Here is a 15,059-nt window from a genome sequence, read left to right on the forward strand (position 1 = left end):
CATAAAGGTTTTCCAAGGCCCCACCAGAGTAGCTAGATACAGAGTGTCGACTGATGCATTCACAGACCCCGAGCTAGACACAGGGTGCTGATTGGTGTATTTACAATCCCTGAGCTAGACATAAAGGTTCTCCACATCTCCACCAGACTCAGTAGCCCAAATGGCTTCACCCAGTGGATCCTGCACCAGGGCTGCAGGTGGAGCTGCCTGCCAGTCCCACGCCGTGTGCCCGCACCCCCAGCCCTTGGGTGGTCGATGGGACTGGGCGCCGTGGAGCAGGGGGCAGTGCTCGTCGGGGAGGCTGGGGCTGCACAGGAGCCCACGGAGGCGGGGGAAGGCTCAGGCATGGCGGGCTGCAGTCCCGAGGCCTGCCCTGCGGGAAGGCAGCTAAGGCCTGGCGAGAAATCAAGCGCAGTGCCAGTGGGCTGGCACTGCTGGGGGACCCAGTACACCCTCCCCAGCTGCTGGCCTGGGTGCTAAGCCCCTCATTGCCCGGGGCTGGCAGGGCCGGCCGGCTGCTCCAAGTGAGGGGCCCGCCAAGCCCACACCCACCCAGAACTCCAGCTGGCTCGCAAGCGCCACTTGCAGCCCCGGTTCCCGCTCGCACCTCTCCCTCCGCACCTCCCTGCAAGCTGAGGGAGCCGGCTCCCGCCTTGGCCAGCCCAGAAAGGGGCTCCCACAGTGCAGCGGTGGGCTGAAGGGCTCCTCAAATGCCACCAAAGTGGGAGCCCAGGCAGACGAGGCGCCGAGAGCAAGCGAGGGCTGTGAGGACTGCCAGCACGCTGTCACCTCTCACTTTTACAATGATGAGGGGGAACCTTCAGACAGTGTCTGATTAGGGTGGGTGGAGGGGGGGTTTCCCAGAAAGTCAGGCAGGGCAGGGCTGAAGCCCTCTGGGTTACCTGAGTGCTTTTGATATGAAGGCAGGTAAGACTGGACAGGTGGGGATGTTAATGAAGGGATGGACTAGGGTGTGCTGAAGAACTCCACTTGGGCTCTGCACACCAGGGAAAATGACCATAAAACATCCCATCTTCACTGCTCAGAGAAGGCTAGATCTGCTGTGAGCTAGAAAGCCATGTGGGGGCAGCTGATGAGTCATCAAAGGGGAGAAATCTGAGAGCCATGTGCTCCACAGGCCTCTGGTCCTTGTTCAGGCAGCAGGGCACTGTGAGATGTGGCTCCTTGGTCCCTTCCAGCCACCACCTTGATTGCCTGCTGCAGGGAAAGAGACTGAAGCCCAAGAATGGGGTCTTGCTCACCATAGGATGATGGCTCAGTGTGCAGAGCTGAGCTATGCATGGCCCAAGAGGCAGAAGGTGGGGATGACCCAGGCTGAGCTGCGGGAGCCAATTGAACATGTACTTGCTAAGAAGCTGTGGGCTAAGATGCCTTGGGACCCCAGTCTGGGTCTAGAATTGTAACAAAACAGGCTACTGGTAAAAGTTCTTGGGAAGCCAACTCACTTTTGCTGTCATCCGTGGGCAAACATACCAAGCCTCACCACTTCCCACTCCCTCTGAAAGCCACCTGCCCCTCTGATTGACCACACCACAATGGTGTCACTCTGTAAGGCACAGGTAGACAATGCATCACACTCCAGGGCCCACACATGTCCAGAATACACTGGTTCTTGTTGAGACTCCACTCTTCCAACTCAGACAAAAGCTCCCCAATCTCCTCAGCCACTCCCAACAACTGGAGGCCTGAAAACTTTCATGCATGCCGCTACGGTCTAAAGCACTTGTGGCGGTTTTGATTTTCATTTTCCTGATAATCAGTGATGTTGAGCACCTTTCCATATGCCTTTTCACCAACTGGATGTCTTCTTTGGCTAAATGTCTATTCAAATCCATTGCCCATTTACAAATCTGCTTTTTTGTAGGCTTCTTGATGTTTTTCTCTTTTTTTTCCTATTTATTTATACAAGTTCCTTAGGTACTTTTTTAAATGATTTTCAATTCCACTGCCCAGTTATAAATCTGTCTTTTTTTTTTTTTTTTTTTTTTGAGATGGAGTTTTGCTGTTGTTGCCCAGGCTGGAGTGCAATGGTGCGATCTTGGCTCACAGCAACCTCCACCTCCCAGAGTTAAGCAATTCTCCTGCCTCAGCCTCCTGAGTAGCTGGGATTACAAGCATGTGCCACCATGCCCAGCTAATTTTTGTATTTTTAGTAGAGACGGGGTTTTTCCATGTGGGTCAGGCTGGTCTCAAACTCCCGGTCTCAGGTGATCCATCCACCTCAGCCTCCCAAAGTGCTGGGATTACAGACGTGAGCCACTGTGCCCGGCCAATTATCCCTTTTTGTGTTTTTTTGGGGGGTGGGGGGAAGAACAGAGTCTCGCTCTGTCACCCAGGCTGGAGTGCACTGGTGTGATCTCGGCTCACTGCAGCCTCTGCCTCCCAGATTCCAGCGATTCTCCTGACTCAGTCTCCCAGGTAGCTAAGATGATGGGCATGCAACACATGCCCAGCTAATTTTTGTATTTTTAGTAGAGACAGGGTTTCACCATGTTAGCCAGGCTAGTCTCAAACTCCTGACCTCAGGTGATCCGCCCACCTCGGTCTCCCAAATTGTTGGGATTACAGGCGGGAGCCACCACTCTCAGCCCCATTTTGTGTTTTAACATCAGTCAACACTCCTATTTTAAAATAATAACAATGAATGGCGGTACCTTAGAACAAGGGAATTATACATCTTTCTCTTGTCGTAGTGGAGACATTTTGTCTATAAAATGTTATTCACGGATGAATTCATGAGAACATTACTGTGAATTTTAAATCCATATACAAGTGTATGCTCATTCATGAATATTTCAATAAAATAAAACTAATAACAAAAAAGAATTCCAGACTTGAAGCAGTTTCAGGAAAAAGGAGTTGGCAGTATGAAGTAAAATAGCAAAAAATGTTTTTTTTTAAAAAATGGGTATATTTGTGTCTACAACTTTTTTTTCAATTATAGCATTAGACAATGTGTATATATATACATATATAAAGCAATGGAAGTAGCATTGTTTTCATACTAGTCTAGAATATTAAAATATATGTAATATGTGATCAGCAAAATAATGGCCCCCCAAAGGTGTCCACAGATTCCTAGAACCTTACATGAAAACGGTACATCATGCATGTGATTCAGGTAAAGACCCTGACATGAGGAGACTACCCTGGTGCTGTGGAATGAACGTTGTGTTCCGTCAATGTTCATGTGTTAAAATCCTAACCCTCAAGGTGATGGTATTAGGAGGTTAAGCCTTACGGGAGACTCTGCCCTCATGACTGGGATTAGCATCCTTATTAAAGGCACAAGGGAGCTTGTTTGTTCCTCTCACCATGTGAAGACACAGCAAGAAGGAAACCTCTATGAGAAAGCAGACCTTCACCAGACACCAAAACTGCTGCCACCTGGATCTTGCACTTCTCAGCCTCCAGCGCTATGAGAAACAAAGTTCTGTTATTTATAAGCTACCTGGTCTAATGCATTTCCTTGTAGCAGCCTGTATGGATTAGGACAGTGGGCTCATGTGGATGATGACGGTGTCTCCATTCAGGACTAAGTAAACACAAGTCCTTAACGGTGGAAGAGAAGGGGGAAGGAAAGAGCCACAGAGACATGTGGCCATAGAAGAAGGGTCCATGAGATGCAAGGCTGCTAATGGTGAGAGTGGAGAAAAGCCCAAAGCCAAAAAATGCAGGCAGACTCCAGAATGTGGAAAAGGCGAGACAAAAGATCCTCTACAGCCTGTAGAGATGAAGGTAGCCTTTCCAACACCTAGATTTTAGCCCAGTGAGATCCACATCACACTCTGACATACAGGAGTGTAATAAATTTGTTTTACACCCTGACATGGTGGTAGTTTGTTGTAGCAGCAATGGACTAGTAATATATAAATATATATATAAACACACACACACACACTACCCCCCCACCGCACATTCACACACACATAACTATATATATATATCCTGCCCTTCAAAATTGAAGCAGATAAACTATACATTAGCACTAACTTAGCTGGGTGTGGTGGCACATGCCTGTAGTCCCAGCTACTCAGGAGGCTGAGAGGGAGGATCACTTGAGCCCAGGAGTTTAAGATCAGCCTGGGCAAACACACTGAAGCCACATTTCAAAAACAAACAAACAAAAAACACAACAAATCTTTGATTAAGCTCATTTCCCAAATTTGAAGAGGAGACAATTATTAGATAAAGAGGAGAAAAGAGAAAGGTAGAGCTGCTGACTTCTGTGGTGGAAGCACAGGCACAGGCCCAAACATACTCCTGTCCTCCTGGCTTTCCTGTCCCTTCTCATAAGGGACACAGGAACCTCTCAAACTGAACCATGGATCACAGACCCATACTCAGAACTCAATACAGTTTTGTTCTATGATTTTTTATATATCTGTGTCCTTGTTTCTGCCTCCCATTCCCAACTCCCTTACTCTAGTTAGAAAAAAATGACTATTACCAAATATGAGTACATCCTCATGTACTAATGCCAACTGATCACCAGCTGGTTTTCTTCTTTTACAAAGTCATAAATCTTTAGGCTTTAACACATCTTCCAAGCAACAGAATGTTATTTTCCAGTTCATTAACACAAATTCTATATTTAAAATGAAGACTTCACAAGTTGATTTAAATAACATATTAACGAAAATAGACTGGCCATGGTTCAAACTGACATTTTAATTAAATGTGATGATAGGTTGAGTAACCTAGCAGTACTCTAAAATGACTTTTGGTTATGGCTTTTTCCATATTATGTTTAGGCTGAGGCATCCCTAAATGATTCAATCGTAATTCCCCTTCTTAAACATGAGATTTATCTTTACAAAATAATTTATTTTCTTAAAATTAAAAGCTAATTCTATAGTTCATGCATACATAATCTCAGTAGATATCAGCTGTATGTGTACACACATACATATAGGTATTTGTATATACACACATTACATAATTAAAAAAAACTTATTAGTAGGGTACCACCACGAAGACAAACAGGCTTTGTGTAATGTGATGGAAACACAATTGCAGGACAAACAACAGGCTGCTGTGAGGGCTGTATTTACCCTTTCTGCTCTAAGACTTGGAAAAAAATTCGATAATGGATATTTAATCCCCATAACAGAAAATTTAGGGTGCAGAAAACTTCCCACAATTTTTATAGACAATGGCAATAGAAAGGCATTCAATGCAGGGAATACACAATGTGACAGTATACAAAAATAAGGAGGTTGATGGTTTAGATTTAGAGACGAGAAAGAAATAGTAGATGATGTCATAATTCTCCTTTTATGGAGTTATGAAAATTCTTCATTTGATATATGGTCAGGTGCTTTCAAATGTCAATGAGAAAAATATTTAAAGGAAGAATCAAATCTAAGACGTAGAGAGATCTTTATAAAAGTGACCTTCAGGCCAGGCACAGTGGCTCACACCTGTAATCCCAGCATTTTGGGAGGCCCAGGTGGGCAGATCACGAGGTCAGGGGATCAAGACTATCCTGGCCCACATGGTGAAACCGCGTCTCTACCAAAATACAAAAAATTAGCCAGGAGTGGTGGTGTCTGCCTGTAGTCCCAGCTACTCGGGAGGCTGAGGCAGGAGAATCACTTGAACCCGGGAGGCAGAGGTTGCAGTGAGCTGAGATAGCACCACTGCACTCCAGTCTGGTGACAGAGCAAGACCCCATCTCAAAAAAAAAAAAAAAAAAAAAATTTATTCTAATTAGGTATAATCATCAGCACATTCTTGAGCACAACTATGCACACAGGCACTTCCGCATTCACAAGTCATGCTGTGTGCACACACTGATGCCCCTAGATTCCTTTTTTGAAGACATGGTGTCTTGGTGTGTCACCCAGGCTGGAGAGCAGTGTTAGGATCATAGCTCACTGCAGTCTCAAACTCCTGGGTTCAAGTGATCCTCCTACATCAGGCTCCTGAGTAGCCTGAACTACAGGAATGAGCCACCATGCCCAGCCAATGTTTTCATTTTTTTTGTAGAGATGAAATCTTGCTACGTTGCCCAGGCTGGTCTTGAACTCCTGGCCTCAAGGAATCCTCCTGCCTTGCCCTCCCAACATGCTGAGATTACAGGTGTGAACCATTGTGCCCAGCCACTGGATTCTTTATTAAGAAGAAAACTTGTTTGCTGACATGTAGGCAATGAATTGATGAATAGTAGTTCATAAATTACTAATTTACAAGTCAATATAAATGAGTTGAGTAAACACAAAGTAACAGCATAAATTAATAAACAGCTTACGACTTCAAGTTTCTTTTTTTCCTTTAAAATGTAGCTCTGACAGAGACTACTACTTGTCCATTCCATGGAAAAGTCAGAGATGGTTAAAATGTCAGAGGTACACTTACTAATACCTTGCTGCCTTTTGTGTAGCTTCCTTTCAGTACTTCACCAGTTGGGATTGACACACATCTCCAGCTGGGTTCAGGAGCCAGACAGGAGCACACAGAATGGGGAATCCAAAGCCATCTCTGACACTAAAAGCAATGAAAACAAAAATAACCAAACATATTATCAAGAAATGAATAAGAGATCGATATCAAATACAGTAAGAAGAGAAGAAAGCATTTAATCTGCCAGGCTTTCATTCTGACAAAATAATTTACAACACGCATGTCTCTATGTGACATGTGTGAATAGAAAAAGAAGAGGTGACAATAGAGTAAAGGATTCCTCTTCCAATTGTCTGTGATCTATCCAACCTTTGTTACAGGTCAGAGAGTTCTCCAATTTATAAATAAACAACAGAGATAATGTGGCAACCAGGACACAGAGACGTACTGAGAGTACCGCTCAGCTCTCTGTCTAGGCCTGATTCTGATGATCCCTGACAATGAGCGCTGTGAAACTTACAGCAGATCAATACACATACACACAAACACACAAAAGAGATACTTCATAGGCAAAAAGCACCAAAGATATAAAATAAAATGCCTGAAAGACCATAAAACGACTTCTGATGAAATGCTGTTTTCATTTTGCAGTAGTAAAATATTCACCACCAAACCTACAATTAGCTTAAAAATTACAGTAAGTACAGTACTTTTGGATCCCATCTCCAATTCACACCTTATCAACATGTAATAATCACACTGTAACTACAACAAAGCTGGATGGACTTTATATGCTGAATACAACTTGTACACTAAGAAGGAAATTTTTTGAAATACTGAGAATACAACATTTGTATGCCATGCTCTATTTCACAAGTTAAAAGAAAATACAATCATTTCTATTTTTAAATGTATTGAAATAAAATACAGAAAAGAGTATTCTAATACCAGTTAACATTAAGAGAATATAGCTCTAAACCAAAGATCTTGGATCTTCTAGAAAGACAAAATCAATCGGTATAAATTTGGGTAAGAAAAAAAAATTAAGAGATCAAGAAAGGAGAGAAGACATTCGCACAGAATCATCTCCAAAAATGGCTTTCCGACGCATTCGACCAGTTTTCAAGTCCATTTGTTTTTCCTCCTTTGGCATCAACAGCCTATATTACCAAGGAAATGCAAAATAATTCAATTTGTACATTAATCAGCTAATCTAGAAGTGGCAATATAGTCAATGAAAATACAAAGAAACAGAAAATGTCAATGAATTGCTTAAGATGTTTAAGATGACGTAGTGTAGGGAAAAAATTATCTGATAAACACTGGAAGAGTTAACAAGCAAACTCAGGCATGGTTCCCTAACACCACACTTCAAAAGAACTTACAGAGAGAATAAAGGAATAACCGTTAAAAAAAAATCGAATTTTAGAAAAAAATTGCTGAAAAGGGAAGTTAGTGTTTTGTAGATCTTCTGGAAAACTGATTAATTTCTAAGCTAAAAACACATGATCCTTAAGAGAAATGGCTGAGTCCAGGCCCAAGGCAGGAAGAGGACAAAATGAGCCTGGATCCTCTTGTTCTGTCAGAAAGTAAGAAATGCTCAAAGACTAACAGAGACAGTTGAAAGGGCACAGGAGACAGGCTGAAGGCTCCCGCAGCCGAATCTGGGACAGCATAGGCATCAGAAAGAACAATGACAGTGATGGAAAATAACCCATGGAATAAAATGCAAGTGCATTAGTCAGCAGTGATACCAAAATAAAGGGGAGAAGAGAAAGCTCTTTGTTAAAAATGCCAGGTAACAAACGTAGAAGGAATGACAGAGGAATAACATCCATTTTAAGTCACCAGTGCCATAACTGATAGAGAAGATCATCAGGGGGCTAAAATCACTGGATGAAAGAAAACTATATGAAGCTTTTTAACGTAGCACAATAGATAAAAGTATCAAAACATAAATTAGAAAAAACTAAAAATCATACCATAAGAGATGGATAAGTTAGAATACAGGAATGACAGGCCAGGCATAGTGGCTCACATATGTAATCCCAGGATTTTGGGAGGGCAAGTCGAGAGGATTGCTTGAGCCCAGGAGTTCAAGACCAGCCTAGGCAACATAGTGAGAACTCATCCCTAGAACAAAACAAAAAAAAAAATAGCTGGGAGTGGTGGTGCACTCCTGTAGTCCTAGCTATTTGTGGGGCTGAAGTGGGAGGATCACTTGAGCCTGGGAGTTCAAGGCTGCAGTGAGCCAAGATCACGCCACTGCACCCCAGCCTGGGAGACAAAGTGAGACCTTATCTCAAAACAAAAACAAAAACAAAGAAACCACAATAACAAAAAAAATTGGTAACAACAAAATCATGACTACATAAAGACTGTATAGAAAAAAATGCTCAGAATATAGAAATAAAATTATGTATTTTACCTGTAACTATATTAGAAGAGAGTATTCTTGTAGACAAGGATGACTAGAAGGATACGCAAAAATGAAAATAGCTAATAACACTCATTATGTCAGGCACTGTGGTAGGCAGTTTATGCACATTGTAACAAATTACATACTACGTTATCTCAAAATATTCAGATAAATTTTACTGGGAGTCATAAATCAATACAACAAAATCAATGTTTTGCAAACATCCACTAAGCATAAAGGTATACAAATTCCCAACCCAGGCTGAAAAATAATTCACTTAAGCCACACATCAGTGGAAACCTACCCATGGGAGATAATACAACATAATCTAAATAAAACTTTCAGAGACAAGGCATGTGGCTTCTGGACAGCCACAAACTCCCTGACTCTGCTCTAGTGTTTTGGCCACCAAAAGAAAGTCAAGTGGCATCAGGTCTCTTAAAAACCAAAAAAGCAACCTATGGAAGATGGCGTGGTATTTGAGGAATATTTGAGGTCTGTTGAAAAATGCATCCTGTATTTTTTTTTAAGATAAGACTCCCTCGTAATGTCAGGTAAGTGAAGAGCCCTCAGAGACACATGCACACACAAAGAAAAACAAAACAACACAGAATGAATCCCACCAAAATGTGTTATGATGGCAGAATTACGGGTGATATGATCTTCTGTAATATATCTTTTTATTAAAAATAGAAAAAAAGCAGACTTATCCTTGATTATCTACAGCCTCTGACCCAAGTGGTTTGGAATCGGAAAACAGCATCACTCGACTTGAAGCCATCTTGGCATCAATGGTGGAGTAGGTGGAGATGAGACTCTAGACCAGCTCATGGCTGGGCCCCACCTCGTCCTGTCAAGGCCACCAAGAAAGGGCACGTGAGGAAAGCACAAAGATCCTGGAGAGACACTGGTTTCACTCAGTTTCTCAAAATTATCTTAGACACATTTCCTGAGAACCTTTCTTAATGCCACAGAAACCAGAGAAGAAAATCCTTACAACAAAGCTTGAAATGGATCCCCATCTTCATTAAACTTTTCCAAAGCTCAGTGAGTATATAACCTGATAACCTAAACACCTAGCTAGAAAAACCTCAGTTCCAGTGCTACAACAATGCTAGCTTTTCTAACATTTTTAAATAACCCTGCTTTTAACCCAATAAAATTCAACTACAGAACTAAGAAATAAATATTGGAAATCCACTTTAAAATAATGAGGAGACCACTGTGAATGAGAAAAAGAAAAAGACAAACGAGCGCTGGAAAGCACACTGATTTTGTAGAAACAGAAATAAGCCGTGCAGGTGCCACGCTGGCAGCAGTGCCCATGCTGGGGCCACGAATCAAGGAGGCATGGAGGACAGGACTCTTCTGCTTGGTACAATGAAAAAAAGGTATTCTTTTTATTCTACATATTGACAATATGCATTTGGGCCTTTATTATAAGTACAAGAGAAAAATCTTCAATATATAAAAGCTGACTACATTACTTTTTTGGATTAAAAAATAGATTCTAAAAGAATAATGAGAGTTCAGGGCATTGACTCCTGCCTCACTGATGCCTGAAAACCGTGGCTGCCACCAAGGTCAACATAGACAGCGTCTTTGTCATACAGCACACCCCCAACTCCAGAAAGAGGCACATAAACCAGCTGCTCCTTATTTAAACAGCACTTCTTTTGTTGTTCGGGAAGAACTCAAGGGTCTGGGAGGAAACTGACGTCACTCATGGCAAAATCTTCTACCCCTGGAAGACAGGACCCAAAAAGCCAGCTTCAACTGACAAGAAGTCAGTAACTATCTACTGTTGACTGGGGGGTTAAAAACGATCCACAGTCCAAGGGCTTAACCCATGACCCTAAAGAAGGGCATTGTGCCACACTGGAACAGTGGCCCTCTAGCTACAAGACAAGAGGTCAGAGAAGAGGGATTCGGTAACACCTTTGCAGGCCTACACATAGCTGGCTTACTTTTAAAACCTCCAGCAAGGCCATCTTCCCTTGTTTGGTCATTTTTCAGTTTTCCTGAGAAATGAAGCCATCCCAAGAATCCTATGTGTAATTCTAGTACGTTCTAAAACAAGAGAATACCTGGCATGTGAATTTGGCTTTTATTTTTCAAGTGCGCTCCTCTTAAATAACCATAAAGTGACACCTGCCGGTCACATTTGATGCGTGTTCAGATATCCTCCGGGTTTGTCAAATCTTCCATCCTAGAAAAATAAACTCAATCATACAGCAGAAATGAATGCCAAAAGTTCCTATACCTCCTTTCATGTGTCAATGACTCATCACACTCTTGTCCACTAAGCACATCATTTAGAAACTAGAAAATGCAGAAATAAGGAAGCACCATTCACCATCCAGCAGAGGAAAAGGGGCAGGCACACAACTGTGTCTCTAGGCTGAAAGTGACATTCATTCTGTAAGACACCAGACAGGGAGATGACGTCCACCTGGGGTCAGGGATGAGTGAAGAACATATTCAGAAAATCCCTTTCTGGAAGAGGGAGAGCCTGTGCTCTGGGATTTGTACTGTGGCTTGCATTCTGGCAGGTGGAAAAAGGGTATTCCAGGCTGAGAAAACCACAGGACAAAGAAGAGCTCAAAGGAAAGAAACTCAAGGCACACACGAAGGACTCAAGCACCCGAGCACGAAGGCAGCATCACTGAAAACTGAGGCTGAACGTAGGATGGGGCCACATCCTGTAGCCTTAAATGCTTCCAAGTCCTCCCATTTTCCTAAACATCTCATAATTTATTTACTCCCAAAGGCACAGCATCTTTGAGCAATGATAGAAGTAGACATTTTCCATCAACTACACTTCTACCTGCACTATTCAAACAGGCACAAAATAAATCCTATCAGTGTTCTTTTTCTAGCCTTTTTAGCTTTGAAATATATGGCCCAGGAAGAAAAAGTTTACAATCACTTTTTACCTGTCTGCCAGGATATAAGGGTGAGAAGTTTGCCATGTGAGAGGCCTAAACTTCATAACTGTAATAAAATGGCCCAGATTGTGGATTTCTTGGTTTTGATATTCTCCATGCACCATTCCAGAAAGGTAGAACAGCTTCGCAACCTAAACATTAAAGGAATATTAAAAATTAAATTTCAATTAAATTCTCGTCAATACTGCAACAAAATAAAAGTTCTCAACAAGAAGCAATCCTAAGAAGGGAGACTTCCAGCAAAGCCACTGTCCTGAGGCTTCCAGAGCCTTGCTGGATTCCTTCAGGACTTATTAGAACCCCACAGAGGCAGACTGCTCTGCAGCCGAGCCAGGGCATCCGTCTAAGTATGGCGAGGAGAAGGAAGTGAGACATATCAGCACAGAAACGGTTCTGTGGCCAATGGACCAGAGCAGTACGGAAAGGAAGGGGCAGTGCCTGGTCCTGTACCTGGGAGAAACTTCTGATATACTCTATTAAGTCCTGACCCCAAAACACCCAGACATTGCCTGGTGCAGCAGGTATGGAGAGAAATGAGATACACCAAGAGGCCCAGAATAACCACTCTCTTGAGGGAAACCTTCCAGAGACTGGGAACACATATACAAAGGGAATTCAGGAGGCAATTCCTAGAGAGACGTTTAGTAACATCTCTTCAGTCTTTTTGTTTGTTTGAGACTGTCTCACTCTGTCACCCAGGCTGGAGTACAGTGGTGCACTCTCAGCTCACTCCACCCTCTGCCTCCCAGCTTTGAGCAATTCTCACGTCTCAGCCTCCCTAGTAGCTGGGATTACAGGTGCACACCACCACACCCAACTAATTTTTGCCTTTTTAGTAGAGACAGTGTTTGGCCATATTGCCCTGAGCGCGAAACTCCTGGCCTCAAGCGATCCACCTGACTCTGCCTCCCAAAGTGCTGGGATCACAGGCATGAGCCACTGTGCCCAGCCTCTTCAGTCTACTTTAAAAGGATTATACTGTTAGTTTCTAACAATTATTTCTCTTCCTACCTGGTAAACTTCTGTGCAGAACCTGTGTTTTAATCGCTTCTTTGTCTTCTTCAGTTGCTTATTATGCTTGAAGGAGTCGAGGTGGGTGAGAACTCCCATAATTTTAGGAAAGCCATGTACTTCACAGATGTTTAGAAACTCAAACGTTTCCATTTCGAACCCAAAGCTGACATCTATAAGCATCAGTACCTACAAGCAGAACACATTATTTCTCAAAGAAACTACCAAAACAGACCACCTACACTAGGGGTTGGCAACTGGCCCACAGGCCAAATCCAGCCCATCACCTGTGTTTGTGACTAAAGTTTTATTGGAACATAACCACATTAATTCACTTACATATCGTCTATGGCTGCCTGTTCACTACAACTGCAGAGCTAAGTAGCTGCAGAAGATATGATCCACAAAGCCAAAAATATTCACCTGGCCCTTGACAGAAAAGTACCACTGCAGACTAAATCAAATGACTACACAGGCATCACCCAGACAGAGAAACCACCACTGTCTGACTTGCTCTAAAAGGCAACCATAAGACAATGCCCACTAGGATATAAACTTCCATTTTAAGAATTCTAATGCATGAGAAGTAACTCAGAAAAGACTGGGTCTAACCTGGCCCTTACCTAAGAAATCTTTATTTAAAGAAATGAAGTTTTCTGTAACGTATTTTTAAGCCAAATAACAGGTCTCTGACGTCCAAAGAATGGGAACAAAGTGATAATCAATGAAATATATTAAATAGTTACAGAAAACCAACCTCTTTTTTCAATCTCCTCACAGAAAAAAAAAAAAATCTGTTTTTTTGCTGGGAAATACGCAATGGAAACCTCTATCTTGTATGTAAATTTGTATAACTCAATTGCTCAGAAATTTTTTTAAATAGCTACCAGTTTAGAATTAAGTAAAAAAAAAAAACAGTAAGATTATGATGAATGGTAGTCTATAAGAAAACATAAGCAGATAAGACCAATTTTTTTTTTTTTTTGAGACGGAGTCTCGCTCTGTTCCCCAGGCTGGAGTACAGTGGCACAATCTCGGCTCAGTGCAAGCTCTGCCCCCCGGATTCATGCCATTCTTCTGCCTCAGCCTCCTGAGTAGCTGGGACTACTGGCGCCCACCACCACGCCCGGCTAGTTTTCTTCTATGTTTTTAGTAGAGACGGGGTTTCACAGTGTTCACCAGGATGGTCTCGATCTCCTGTGATCCGCCCGCCTCGGCCTCCGAAAGTGCTGGGATTAGAGGCGTGAGCCACCGCACCTGGCCAAGATCAATTTTTAAAATTTAAGACACTTCAAAGATGCAAAATAATTTCAGAACTGATTCCTGGAAACTTGTAGTTTCAATATTAAAGATAGTTCTGTTTTTATCTTTCCATGGATAACTAAAACTAACAAAAAATGGAAACAGAAATGCCCATCTTTGATTAAACCAGGAAACATTCAAAACCCAAAACCACAGAATATATGAAGGTGGGCTTGTAGGAAAGCACAGCTGCCACTGCAGACCAAGGCAGCAAGCAGAGCTTTCCAGCAACACTGGACCAGCTCAAAGAACAGGTGGAATATCCTCACACCACATCTGATGCCACAGAGTGCCAAGGGGCAAGCAGCTGGTTGCAGGGTCAGGAAAAACAGGGAGCAAACAGTCCCTCAGCTGCCAATCTTTGTCATCTAAGCCAGTGTTACTCCCCTAATCCACACACGCATGTACACACCCAAATCCACATATTGTGTGTGCCTCTGCCGTACTCAGGAGGCTTTGACAACCCAGAACAGAGCAATCAACATAAGCTAGGCTAAATAAATTATGGTGCATCTACAGAATGGAATATTATATTAACAAGAAGGAGGCAGGGCTACAGTACTGATTATACACCTCCAAGATATATTACATGAAAAAAGCAAAGCCTAGAACAGTGTATAAAATAAGCTACCGTTTGTGTTTTTAAAGGGTGGCATGTGTGTTTATATGTATCTGGAAGGATACTGCTCTGCAGAGACCTGAGAGACCAGCGGTTACAGCAAGGAAAGAGAAAATGTGCCTTGTGTGTACCCTGCATTACAGTTAGAGTGCTTTACCAAATGTGCTATTTTTGAAACTCTTAAAAAGATTTACACAGGCATCTCTCAATGATGGTTAAGAGGCTGGGAAGGGGAGCAGGGAGGGAGGGACAAAGAGGGAAAGGTTAACAGGTACAAAAATACAGTTAGATGGAATAAATTCTAGTGTCCAATAGCACAATAGGGTAACTATAATTTATTATATAATTCAGAATAACCAAAAGAATGAAATTAAAATGTTCCTAACACAAATAA

The 15,059-nt window shown here is 42.5% G+C and overlaps 1 protein-coding gene across 4 annotated transcripts in view; it reads right to left on the bottom strand.

Moving 5' to 3' along the window:
* The window catches only part of LOC129480910 (arf-GAP with GTPase, ANK repeat and PH domain-containing protein 5), a 273,520-nt gene that overhangs the window by 40,510 nt on the left and 217,951 nt on the right, over window positions 1-15,059 (bottom strand). For 2 of the 4 annotated variants that reach the window (XM_063638115.1, XM_063638116.1), the window contains 5 exons: window positions 12,745-12,933; window positions 11,722-11,864; window positions 10,873-10,994; window positions 8,349-9,635; window positions 6,388-6,510 (listed from right to left, as the gene is read on the bottom strand). The gene's annotated coding sequence lies outside the window, so the exon portion shown is untranslated. Of the gene's footprint in view, window positions 1-6,387; window positions 6,511-8,348; window positions 9,636-10,872; window positions 10,995-11,721; window positions 11,865-12,744; window positions 14,002-15,059 lie in introns of all 4 variants that reach the window. The other 2 variants (XM_063638117.1, XM_055275455.2) reach the window with 2 other exon arrangements.

Source organism: Symphalangus syndactylus, chromosome 4 (assembly GCF_028878055.3).
Source record: "Symphalangus syndactylus isolate Jambi chromosome 4, NHGRI_mSymSyn1-v2.1_pri, whole genome shotgun sequence".
NCBI classification, from domain to species: Eukaryota; Metazoa; Chordata; class Mammalia; order Primates; family Hylobatidae; genus Symphalangus; species Symphalangus syndactylus.